Raw genomic sequence first — 12,361 nt, 5'->3', positions numbered from 1 at the left:
TCTCTCTCTTGCCACTCATCCTGCAGCTGGATGTCTCTGATGGCATTCTGTATGGCGGTCTCGGATGGGTTGGCACCATATAATGCCAACTGCTCTCTAACTCGTTACTGAAACAAGTCTTCCATGGACCGAGGTCCAGCTTCACCATCCCTCTGATCCATCTCAGATAACTCACTGATCAAGGTGGCTTTGTTCTTTGTCCCAGCGATCCCTCCTCGGCTCTCAAGTAAATCTTTCAGCGTGTCTCTCCTGAAGCCTGCGTAGCTGGTCATTCCTAGTTGTGATTTGGAGTGTCCCAGTAACTGGAGAGTCTATCCCACCTCTGCCACCATTGTAACGAGCACCTGCTCGCTCTATTCTGCTCTCACGGCACTCCCTGATGTGACCACAATATCTGCTGGTTCTGCCGTTGATGATCCGGCCTCAAACGACCGCTCGTGTCGTTTTAATTCTCACAGAACTAACACTAGTCAGGCTGTATGTGAGTTCAAACTGACAAAATTCTTTATTGAATGCATCACATATATTTATATTGACAGTTGGAACGCCTCTTTCAATTGCTAAATTGTAAAACCCCCTCTGGATGGCTATGCAAATTAGGTAAGCAGGGATTAGTTCAAGAGCTTAGCTGGGAGGCAGAGATTCAAACCATGACAGTTGGAGAGGGACTTATCATATGCACCTAGTTCCAACTTTGAACAGTTCATAGCCATCAAGGATTTACATTTGTTTGGGCGATCCGTGATGAGGAGGAGGTGGCATTTCAGAGAAGATTTCTCAGATATCTTTGATACAGAAGGCGAACAGCTGGCCCTCCATACTTTGGAGGACCTGCTGTTGGAATAGGAGGGGTCTGTCAAAGATGATGTACCATCTGAAATACGTAGGAGATCTAAAAAATTTTCCCCATTGTCGCTATGTCCTGCAATAGATTTGTTTGTAAAGATGGTCAGCAAAGACTTTGAGAGAATGTCTACATCTAATCTCATAGATGGTCAGCGACAGAGTCTGAAAAGGTTGAGGAATATATCTGATGTGGTCTAAAAACCAGCAGACAAGGGGGGCAACTTAGCGATATGGCCACGGAGCATGTACCTAGCGGAAGCATATAAACAATTGAGGAATAAAATGTTTTATCGAAAACTAACATTCGGTACCTTACTTTCATTCAGAGGTGAATTGATGAAAATCCTGGAAAATTGACTGGAGAGGAACATCATCTCCAAACAATTATATGAAGCCCGAATTATCCATTCCTACCCTGTATCTATTACCAAAAATTCACAAGAATGCCTTCAGGTAGGCACATCATATCTGGATGTAATAGTATGGTAGAAAATGTCTGCAAGCTATTGGACTTTCATTTGAAACCTATTGTTGCAACTCTACCATCATACGTTAGGGACACATCCGACTTTCTACAGAAGATAGAGGGAATTGTTTTAGAGGAGGGACACCTTTATGATGACTTGTGATGTAGAGTCTCTCTATACAAATATTTAACTTTCTGATGGGCTGCAGGCAGTGGAATTTTATTTTTCTGCCAGTAATATAACAAGGGAATTAGCCTCCTTTTTGTTACAGCTTCTAAACTTTGTTTTTACAAATAACTTTTTCTCCTTCAATGGGTCCTTCTTTCTGCAGCTCCAGGGGATTGCTTTGGGGCGGCTAGCGAGCCCTCGTATGCAAATCTGTTCCTGGGGCTGTGGGAGAGGGACCTTTTCCTGTCAGACAGACATGCCATCATGGACCACGCCATTCTTTGGGCGCGGTACATTGATTACGTCTTTCTGATCTGGCAGGGAACTGAGGGACAATTACATGAGCTATTTAAAATTCTGAATAGTAACTCTCGGAACATCAAACTTACCTACACATATCATAGGCAGAGAGTCGATTTTATAGATGTATCTGTTATCAGAGATACTGGGGGCCACATTAAGACGGATGTCCACCAGAAGGAGACTGCTGTAAATGCATACTTACATGCATCTTCTTTACATCCTAGAAACACAATCAATGCCATTCCCGTTGGTAAATTTTTACGTATCCGTCGGATATGTTCTGATAATGCGACGTTTGAGAGACAAGCCAGTGATTTGAAGAATTGCTTTCTTAGAAGAGGCTACAGCCATCGATCTATTAAGAAAGCATATTGGAGAGCAAAGACACAGAAACAAGCGGATTTATTACAACCAAAAAAGGATAAAGTGTCCGACAACAAAATCAGGTATGAAACCACATACCATTCCCGTTGGGATGAAATTAGGGAACTTTTGGCCTATATTATTGGCCTAAATTATTGACAGATCCTGAACTTTTATCTACACGACCTTTGATCGCGGCCCGGAGAGCAAACACTTTACGTGACAAGTTGGTGAAGAGTTATCTTCAACCGCCATCTCTCTAGCTTTTTGTTGGACAAGGCACACCACAAATTGGTTTTAGACCTTGTGGCAGGTGCGTTGCACGCCCCAATATTGAGCGGGCAGGTGATTTTGTAGACTCTTCTAGACAGAAGTTCTTCAAAATCAACCACTATCTTACATGCTCAAGCTCCAGGGTAATTTATTATGCGTCTTGCCCATGCTCTAAAATATATGTGGGTTTGACAACACGCGAATTGAAGGTTCATGTACGTGAACATGTAAAATACATCATAAATGCACGAGATACAAGTAGGACTAAAATACTCAAACCAATTGCTAGACACTTTAAAGAGTTTCATTCATGTAACCCAAGATTTTTAAAGGTAAGAGGGATTGATTGTATCAAAGTTGATTTGCGTGCAGGTAATGTATCCAAGGGATTGGATCAGAAGGAGAGTCGTTGGATTTGGACTCTTGGGACATTACGTCCCTGGGGCCTAAATTAAAATTTGGGTTTCTCATCATTATATTTTTTTATCTAATGTCTCTCCTTTCCCCCATAGGATGTTGTGTTTGTTGATCCACCAATATGGTGTTCTGGAGTCCGGTTTCTAGACTCCTGGTCCTCCATCCGGCGCAAGGCACGTTTCACACACTGCACACTTACATGACAACATCATTATCAACGTGCGCTGCAGATGCACTGGCGGGAACTGTCTGGAAGTCGGGAACAGAGGAGCGTGTGTGTGCAGCAGACTGTGGCTGCCGCGCCGCATGTCCATAAGAGTGGTACATCAATACAGGTTAATACACTATGCACTAACCCTGCACAAAAATGCTAACTACTTCACACCAGCGCCATTTATCTGTGGTATTGCTTATTGGACACTACGGGGGACAACACGAGCACTGGGTCTCGCTCTTCCAGCGCAGACCTACCTCCTCCCCTATGTCCCGTTCACTTGAGATCAGCTAGTGTTTTTTTTTTAACTGACAACCTATAACCCCCTGTTGAAAATCTTTTAGTGCGTATATACCTGGAAAAAGAAAAATATACTTGGCGTTTACTGTTCCAGTTATATATGGTAAAGCCTTTAGTGGCTTATATCAGTAGAAAAAGAAAACTTTTTTAGGCGTTCAGCGCTGCAGTTGTCTGTTGAAAAGACTTTAGTGGCGTATATAAGTGGAAAAAGAAAAATATACTCGGCGTCCACTGTTCCAGCTATATGTGGTAAAGCCTTTAGTGGCGTATATCAGTAGAAAAAGAAAAATATATTCGGTGTTCAGTGCTGCAGTCTTCTGTTGAAAAGCCTTTAGTAGCGTATATACGTGGAAAAAAAAAATATATTCGGTGTTCAGCGCTGGATTTATATGTGATAAAGGCCTTTTTGTAGTATGGACCGAATTACGTAGTCGTGAAATAGTTTTGTTCAAAATCGTTTTTTTTTTTCTGGTAAAATTGATGTGTGCCTTTACCATCTATTCACAATTAAATCAAGCAGCTTCAGTAAGTTGAAAATATTTATGTGCTGCCATCTCCACACTATGTCACCTTGCCCATCTGTGGTCTCCTGATGCTGCTGCTTCTATCTCTACACTATGTCACCTTGCCACTCTGTGGCCTCCTGATGCTGTCACCACCCCCAGACTCTGTCATTGTGCCACTATGTGGCCTCCTCCTGATGCTGCTGATGCTGCCACCTCCAGACTCTTTTATTAGGCCACTCTGTGGTGTCCTCATGCTGCTTCAACCTCACCACTATGTCAAAGGGCCACTCTGTGGACTTTTCATGCTGTTTCCACCCTCCCCACTTCATGACTGAGACACTATTTTGCTTTTCGGCCTGGCTGACATCATCATTAGTTTAGTCGCACAATGGATCCTGTCTGTGTAGCAGCTGTAAGGCCTGTATGGTCCCATCAGAATTGGCTTGTGATTTGGTAGCCAAAAGCAAGAGGGAGTACAAAACACAGAAGACATGCAAATATTCCATTCACGTGTTATCTGTTTTAGATCCACTCCTGTTTTTTTTTTGGGCATTAACAATACTCATGGATTATTGAGCAAATGCTGACCAAGTGAAGGTGTATGCTCCATAGACAGGATCTGTATTTTGTGGGTTATTGTTCTGACGGATCAGAGGAAGGGCAAATTAACCAGTGACGTCAACACAAACTTACTGCTGACACCCTCTCCACTCTGTCAGGGGGTCTCTACTTTTATAAGCGTTTAAAGCCCCTTTCACATGAGCGAAAATTCAGTGCGGGTGCAATGCGTGATGCGAACGCATTGTGCCCGCACAAAATCTGGACCCATTCATTCAAGAGGGTCTGTGTACAAGAGCGGTGGTTTTCCCGTATCAGTTTTGCTTTGAGTAAAAAACGCAGCATGTTCTATATTCAGCGATTTTCACGCAATGCTGGCTCCATAGAAGTGAATGGGGCTGCTTGAAAATCGCATCGCATCCGCAAGCAAGTGTGGATGCGATTTTCACTGATGGTTGCTAAGAGATGTTGTTTGTAAACATTCAGTTTTTTATCACGTGCATGCAAAATGCAGTGAATAGCATTGCACCCGCGTGATAAAAACTGAACAACTGAACGCAATCGCACTGAACGCAATCGCACTACAAAACTGAATGATTTTGTTTGCAAAATCGCGCAGTTTTCACTAAATGCATCCGCAACGCATCCGGGCATAATCCGGACACGCTCGTCTGCAAGGGGCATGATAGAACAGGTTCTGTAGACATCTATGTGGAGGACATGTTCTATTTTTTTCCGGAGCCGCGGACCGGAAGATCAGCAGCACACTCCGGAAATTCAGATGTGGACAGCATACTGTGTTCTGTCCGCATCCATTCCTGCCCCATAGAGTATAAATAGGTTTGCATCTGTTCCGCAATTTGTGGAACGGATGCAGACCTATTATTACGGACGTGTGAATGGAGCTTTAGGCTGAGTTGATACTTCAGTTATTTGGTCAGTTTTAGCCCCGTGACTGCCCTAATAAGTGAAGAGTAAAATGATTCTAAGAGCGGCACCTGTCATCTGCATGTCATACTAACTCACAGTATTTTTTCACTACCACAGCAGACTCCCTATGCATGTTACTGCAAGGCACAGTGTTCTACACCCCTATAAAGGCTCTCTGCAGCCCGGAAATAGCTTTTTTTTAACGTCATTCGCAGCGAATAAATGCGTACCGAACCGAATATTTAAAAAAAATTCGGTCAACCTGCCGAATTGAATTTTTTAGAAATTCGCTCCTCTCTAATGCCAACATTGGCACCCTGGCCGTGCCCACAGAGACTTAGTGGAAAATTCCAACACTGGCGAGTATGGCATTTTCCCTTCACCACTGCGTGATGGCTGCCTGCCGCGGCTTTTATGAACCCGTGCACTGCTAGTATGTTCCTCATAGGTAGTCTACCAATTGGCAGATGGTGTACCCCTCCCACATTTGGCTGCAGATCTCCCACTGCTTCCATCCTGCTGTCTCATGGATACGATGCGACCCTCACCCCCTGATGATCACAATACCCCCTCTTCATCCCGTTCCCACGTGCAATTGGGTAAATCATCATCTACATCTGTTTGGTCATCACTTGTGTCACCCTCATCATTCTCTTGCGCATGTCCTTGACCTCTCGAAACATGTGCTCCCACCCGACTGTCATTATCGGTAGCTGCACGCCTAGAGGAGTCACCTCTCCTCCAAGTCTAGGCTGAGGCACAGTGAGTTTCAGTGTAAAATAGCAGATTAACTAGGAATGTTGCAGCAGTTGAACAAGATGCACACAGTGATATATTAGACTACCCTTTAATACTGAGCCTGACATGTAGTAAGTCTATGTATAAAATAACAGATTAACTATGAATGCTGCAACAGTTTAACAAGATGCACACAGCTATATATTAGACCACCCTTTAATACTGAGGCTGACGCACAGTAAATCTATGTATAGAATAACAGATTAGCCATGAATGTGGCAGCAGTTGAACAAGAGCCACGCGTCGATTACAGTCAACCTGCAGTATCCCTGCTATATCCCTATGCTTTCCCTACATTCTCAACAAACTCTCCCCATTCTCTCCCTGCAGCTTCTCTGCACTCTTCATATCCAATATTCTTTTTTAAACAGTTTTCAGCAACACTGTCCCTAGTGAAATGGCAGAGACCACACTGGATGAGCTTTTATAGGGTTGTGACATCACAGGGGATGGCTGTCTGCGGGTTGGCTGGCTGCACAGCGTTATGCAGGATCTCAGGTTCCCAGGCTTCTTACTTTCACTTTCTAACACATGCATCCGCCATTTTAGAAAAACAACAATTTGTTACCATGAAGCAAGAGGAAATTTGGATTTTGTTGTGAATCTAATTTTTCCTATACTTTGGATTGATTTTCACTTTGACTTCTTTGGTACGCTCAACACTAATGACCTTCCTTTTTTTTAAATCCATAAACATATTTATATGGAAATACTAGTAGTAACAGGAGTGTTTAAAGCAGCCTAATATATTTTGTGTAGTGCACCACAAAATCAATATTTCATTTCAATGCTAATTCGAGTTTAAAAGCTTTTTGTTGGTTTTTCTCCAGTAAGTTTGATACATTTTGTGAACAGATGGAAATGGGAATAAACTGTGACAAACAATGGTTTTCTGTTACCAGGAATTGCTTGCTAAAATAACAGATAGAACAAAGGTAATGTTTGTTCCACATGTTTTGCCAGTGGAGTAATCGGGGACACAATGGAGAAGGTAATGACCTAACGCAATAATTTGAAATAACTTGAAAGTCTTTTATGAGAACTGAGTTTGGTTCACAGTTTCATCTCATCAGATCACAGTATGAATGTGATGCTTTTAATGCATTTACATCTGGCTGCCTTCATTCCTGTGTATGCAAACAAAAAAAGGAATAGACACTAAAGTGGTAGCTTAATTTTAATATGACAATCCAATAAATAAAAAAGTTGAGAGAAATATAGTTTATTGAAGAGTGTTCATTACTTTGCATTACTGTTCACTAATTTAAAGGGAACCTGTCACTGGGATTTTGTGTATAGAGCTGAGGACATGGGTTGCTAGATGGCCGCTAGCACATCCTCAATACCCAGTCCCCATAGCCCTGTGTACTTTTATTGTGTAAAAAAAAATGATTTACTACATATGCAAATTAACCTGAGATGAGTCCTGTCCCTGACTCATCTCACATACAGGACTCATCTCAGGTTAATTTGCATATGTATCAAATTTGACACAATAAAAGCACACAGAGCTATGGGGACTGGGTATTGCGGATGTGCTAGCGGCCATCTAGCAGCCCATGTCCTCAGCTCTATACACAAAATCCCGGTGACCGGTTCCCTTTAAGGAGTTGGCTGAGTTTTTAATATCTATGCCCTATCCACAGGATGGGTCATCAACATCTGACCAGTGGGATTTTGACTCCCAGGACCCCCACCAATCAGCTGTCTGAAGAGACTGTGACATTTGGTGACACTTGGTGAAATTCTGGCCTACAGAATTTAAAAAAAATCTGATTTTTACTAGCCTGAATTAAAAAATTTAAGAGTTTAGTCAATTTGTCTCATTAGCAGGGCTTCTTCATCTGATGTGCGGTATTCCCGCAAGAAAGGAAGAACCCAATTGCAGCAAGATTGACAGGGCTGGACTTTTAGCTCAGTCCTGACAATATCCTGTCTGTGTAGCTGCTCCAATTAGCAGAGAAATAGCACAGTTTCTGTTTCTGATTCAGAGCAGAGTCTGTGCAGCTACCGCAGTATATATCGTTTGTTTCTGTTCTGACGACTAATTGTATATAATAAATCTATTTTCAATATAAAAAGAGCAGTTATGCTCTTAGGCCTGTTAGAAAGAATGAGCATCAAGTCAAGTCTGGATAGCTACATTACATCTTGTGGTCTGTTATTCTATCCTGTGAAATAAAAACTGATTTGTATGTTCCTTTCCTAGGGGAATGGTATGTGATGGCTAGCCTATTTCAAGAAATTCGGTCATCTCTACTTCAAATCCTAGTCACCAAAATATAGCACGCAATGGTTTATAAATAAGCGAACACCTGGAAGTTCGTGTTCGGCCGAACTTTGCCGCAAAGTTCGGGTTTGAGACCCGAACTTGACCCCGAACCCAAACCCCTTTGAAGCCAATGGGGACCCAAACTTTGGGGCACTAAAATGGCTCTTAAAAAGCCATAGAAAGGGCTAGAGGGCTGCAAAAGGAAGCAAAATAGGGGTAAGAGCAGGATAATTTCCCTGCAAACAAATATGGATAGGGAAATTAATTAAAATAACATAGAATACAAAAAAAGTAAAATAATATGATATTGAACTAGGAGGCAGAGGTCAAAGTGGAGTAGGAAGTTGAGGAGGTGGTGGACGTGGCGGTGTAGGTGGAAGCGGTGGTGGAGGAGGAGGAGGTAGCCAACACTATTTTTGTAGTTTTTTTATATTTTTTATAAATTTGGGAAGACCCCCAAACATTTGGAAATCTAAAAAGAAAACAAAGAGAAAGTGCACTGGATTATAACAATGGCTGGGTGCAGCCGGTATACTTGCCTATTCTGCCAAGGTATGGACAAGTCCTGTGGGATCCATACCTGGTTCATTTTAATGAACGTGAGCTTGTCCACATTGGCTGTGGACAGGTGGCTGCGCTTGTCTGTGATCACCCCCCCTGCCATGCTGAACACACATTCGGACAATACAGTGGCCGCAAGCTCAGGCCATGTGCCCAATTTGGAGAACCAGAAGTTGAATTGGGCAGACACATCAGTCAGTAGGCGTGTGCACATGTACTGTTCCACTATGTTGCTAAAATGATGCCTTCTGCTAAGATGTTTCATATCAGCTGGTGGTGCTGGTTGTTGTGGTGTGCTGACAAAGATTTTTCACGTTCCGGCCATGGTAACCCTCCCCTCTGAGGTGCTGGCGGTCCCCCAGCTGCGTTGGTGACTTCTTTCTCCTCCTCTGCCTTCGCCTTGTGCTTCCACTCAGCCCAGGTGTCAGGTGGAAATGTCATCAGCAGCGTGTCTTCCAGCGTGCGCTTGTACTCGTGCATCTTCTGATCATGCTCCAGTGAAGGAATTATGGATGGCATGTTGTCCTTGTAGCGGGGATCCAGCAGGGTGGCCACCCAGTAATCAACACTGGTTAGAATGTGGGAAACAAGCTGTCATCTGTGGGAGGTGTATCGTTTGTGTCCTCTGAATCCCCCCAGCCACGCTCCAGTGATGCCCATGTGCATGGCATACCACCATGCTGTGAACACGGTTCCTCCTCATCATCATCCTCCTCATCCTCCAGAACTGTGCCGTTGCTGGACAATTGTGTACCTGGCCTCTGTTGGTGCAGGAACCCACCCTACGAGCCACTTGTGAACGACTGGCCTGATAACCATGGAAATGATCCCTCTTCCTCCTCCTCTTCCTCCTGTGCCACATTCTCTTCCATCATCGCCCGAATCGTTTTTTTTCAAGGAGACATAGAAGTGGGATAGTAACGCTGAGTACTGCGTTATCGGCATTGGCCATGTTGGTGGAGTACTCAAAACAGCGCAACGCGGCACACATGTCCCGCATGGAGGCACACTCATTGGTGGTTAAGTGGTGCTGTTCCTCAGAGTGACTCACCCGTGCGTGCTGAAGCTTAAACTCCACTATCGCCTGATGCTGCTCGCACAGTCTCTCCAGCATGTGCAAGGTAGAGTATCACCTTGTGGGCACGTCGCATATGAGGTGGTGAGCTGGAAGGCCAAAGTTACGCTGCAGCGCAGACAGGCAAGCAGCAGAGTGAGAATGCCGAAAGCACGCACAGCCGGACTGCACTTTCTGCAGCAGCTTTGACATATCGGGGTAATTTTTCGGGAACTCTGCACCACTAACTTAAGCACATGCGCCAGGCAAGGGATGTGCGTCAAACCGGCTAGGCCCAGAGCTGCTATGAGATTTTGCCCATTATCGCACACCACCAGGCCAGGCTTGAGGCTCAGTGGCACCAACCACTCATCGGTCTGTTGTTCCATGCCCGTCCAAAGCTCCTGCGCGGTGTGGGTTTTTTCCCCTAAACAGATGAGTTTCAAAACAGCCTGCTGTCGTTTCCCCCTAGCTGTGCTGAAGTTGGTGGCAAAGGTGTTACGCTGACCAGATGAGGAGGCAGTAGAGGAGGAAGCGGTGTAGGAGGAAGAGGCAACAGGAGGCAAAGAGAAATGAGAAATGTCCTGCAATCCTTGGTGGCAGAAGGACATGCGCCAAACTGCTATCCGCCTCAGGCCCAGCCACCACTGCATTTACCCAGTGTGCAGTTAGGGAGGCATAACCTCCCTGTCTGTGCTTACTGGTCCATGTATCGGTGGTTATGTGGACCATGCCACAGATGGAGTTGCGCAGTGCCCACCTAATTTTGTCCGCCACTTGGTTGTGCAGGGCAGGGATGGCTCACCTGGAAACGTAGTGGCGACTGGGAACTACGTACTGTGGGACAGCCACCGCCATAGGTTTTTTAAAAGTCTCGGTCTCCACCAGACAGAATGACAGCATTTAAAAGGCCAGGAATAGTGATGAGCGAGCACCAAAGTGTTTGTGTGTTCGGTTGTTCGGTCCGAACATATCGCAATATTCGTGCGCTCGGCCGAGCACCCGAGTATAATGGAAGTCAATAGGAGGCGACCAGGCACCCCCTGCTCGGATGAGGAGAGGGTGCCTGGTTCATAGGAAAAGGTCTGAGAGTGATGTAAACACCTCTGAAATCGATCAGAAACAGCAGGGGGACCATGTCTGGAGGCATCTTGGACACCAATGTCGCTGCTGGGAACCATGTTGTCCGAGTTGTACGCCACTTTTACAGACTGACAAAAAATGCCCAAAACCCCGCCCCCACAAAAAAATCCTTTTTAGAGGAAAAATTGTTAGGAAGCATTCTTTCCTGTAGATTCAATTGTATATACAGTGTAAGTGCTGCCAAAAATTACAAGGAAAAAGAGATACAGCCTCTATATCACATAAAGGAGGGCCTCATTTACATGGTGCTACAATTGTTCAGGTAGTGGGACTTCTACACTCATACAGCCTATGAACTAAGTAAAAGGCCTGCCAAAAATTACAAGGAACAGGCACTCTAATGCACCTTTTATTACACATAAAAGAGGGCATCCTACACACCCTTTAAAAATTATTAATAATAGCCTGCTGCTGACCCTCAAAAAACATTAGGAGCAAGGGCCTGCTGGTTACCCTCTAAAACATTACGGGTGAGGGCCTGCTGCTCAACTGACCCTCTTAAACATTATGGTTGAGGGCCTGCTGGTGAGCAGACGCTGGAAAACATTGGAGGTGAGGGCCTGAAGGTGAGCGAACCTCATAAAACATTGTAGTGAGGGCCTACAGGTGAGCAAACCCCATAAAACATTGTAGTGTGGGCCTACAGCTGAGCAGACCGTATGAAACATTAGAGGTGAGGGCCTACAGCTGAGCAGACATATGAAACATTGGAGGTGAGGGCCTACAGGTGAGCGAACCTCATAAAACATTGTAGTGAGGGCCTTATGGTGAGCAAACCCCATAAAACATTATAGCGTGGACCTACAGCTGAGCAGACCGTATACAACATGGGAGGTGAGGGCCTACAGCTGAGCAGACCGTATGAAACATTGGAGGTGAGGGCCTGAAGGTAAGCAAACCCCATAAAACATTGTAGTGAGGGCCTACAGACCAGCAGACCGTATGAAACATTGTAGTGAGGGCCTGAGGGTGAGCGAACCCCATAAAACATTGTAGTGAGGGCCTACAGGTGAGCGAACCTCATAAACATTGTAGTGAGGGCCTTATGGTGAGCAAACCCCATAAAACATTGCAGTGAGGGCCTACAGCTGAGCAGACCGTATGAAACATTGGAGGCGAGGGCCTACAGGTGAGCGAAACCCATAAAACATTGTAGTGATGGCCTTATGGTGAGCAAACCCCATAAAA

Source organism: Bufo gargarizans, chromosome 2 (genome assembly GCF_014858855.1).
Source record: "Bufo gargarizans isolate SCDJY-AF-19 chromosome 2, ASM1485885v1, whole genome shotgun sequence".
NCBI classification, from domain to species: Eukaryota; Metazoa; Chordata; class Amphibia; order Anura; family Bufonidae; genus Bufo; species Bufo gargarizans.
Note: the sequence above shows the minus strand (reverse complement) of the source record.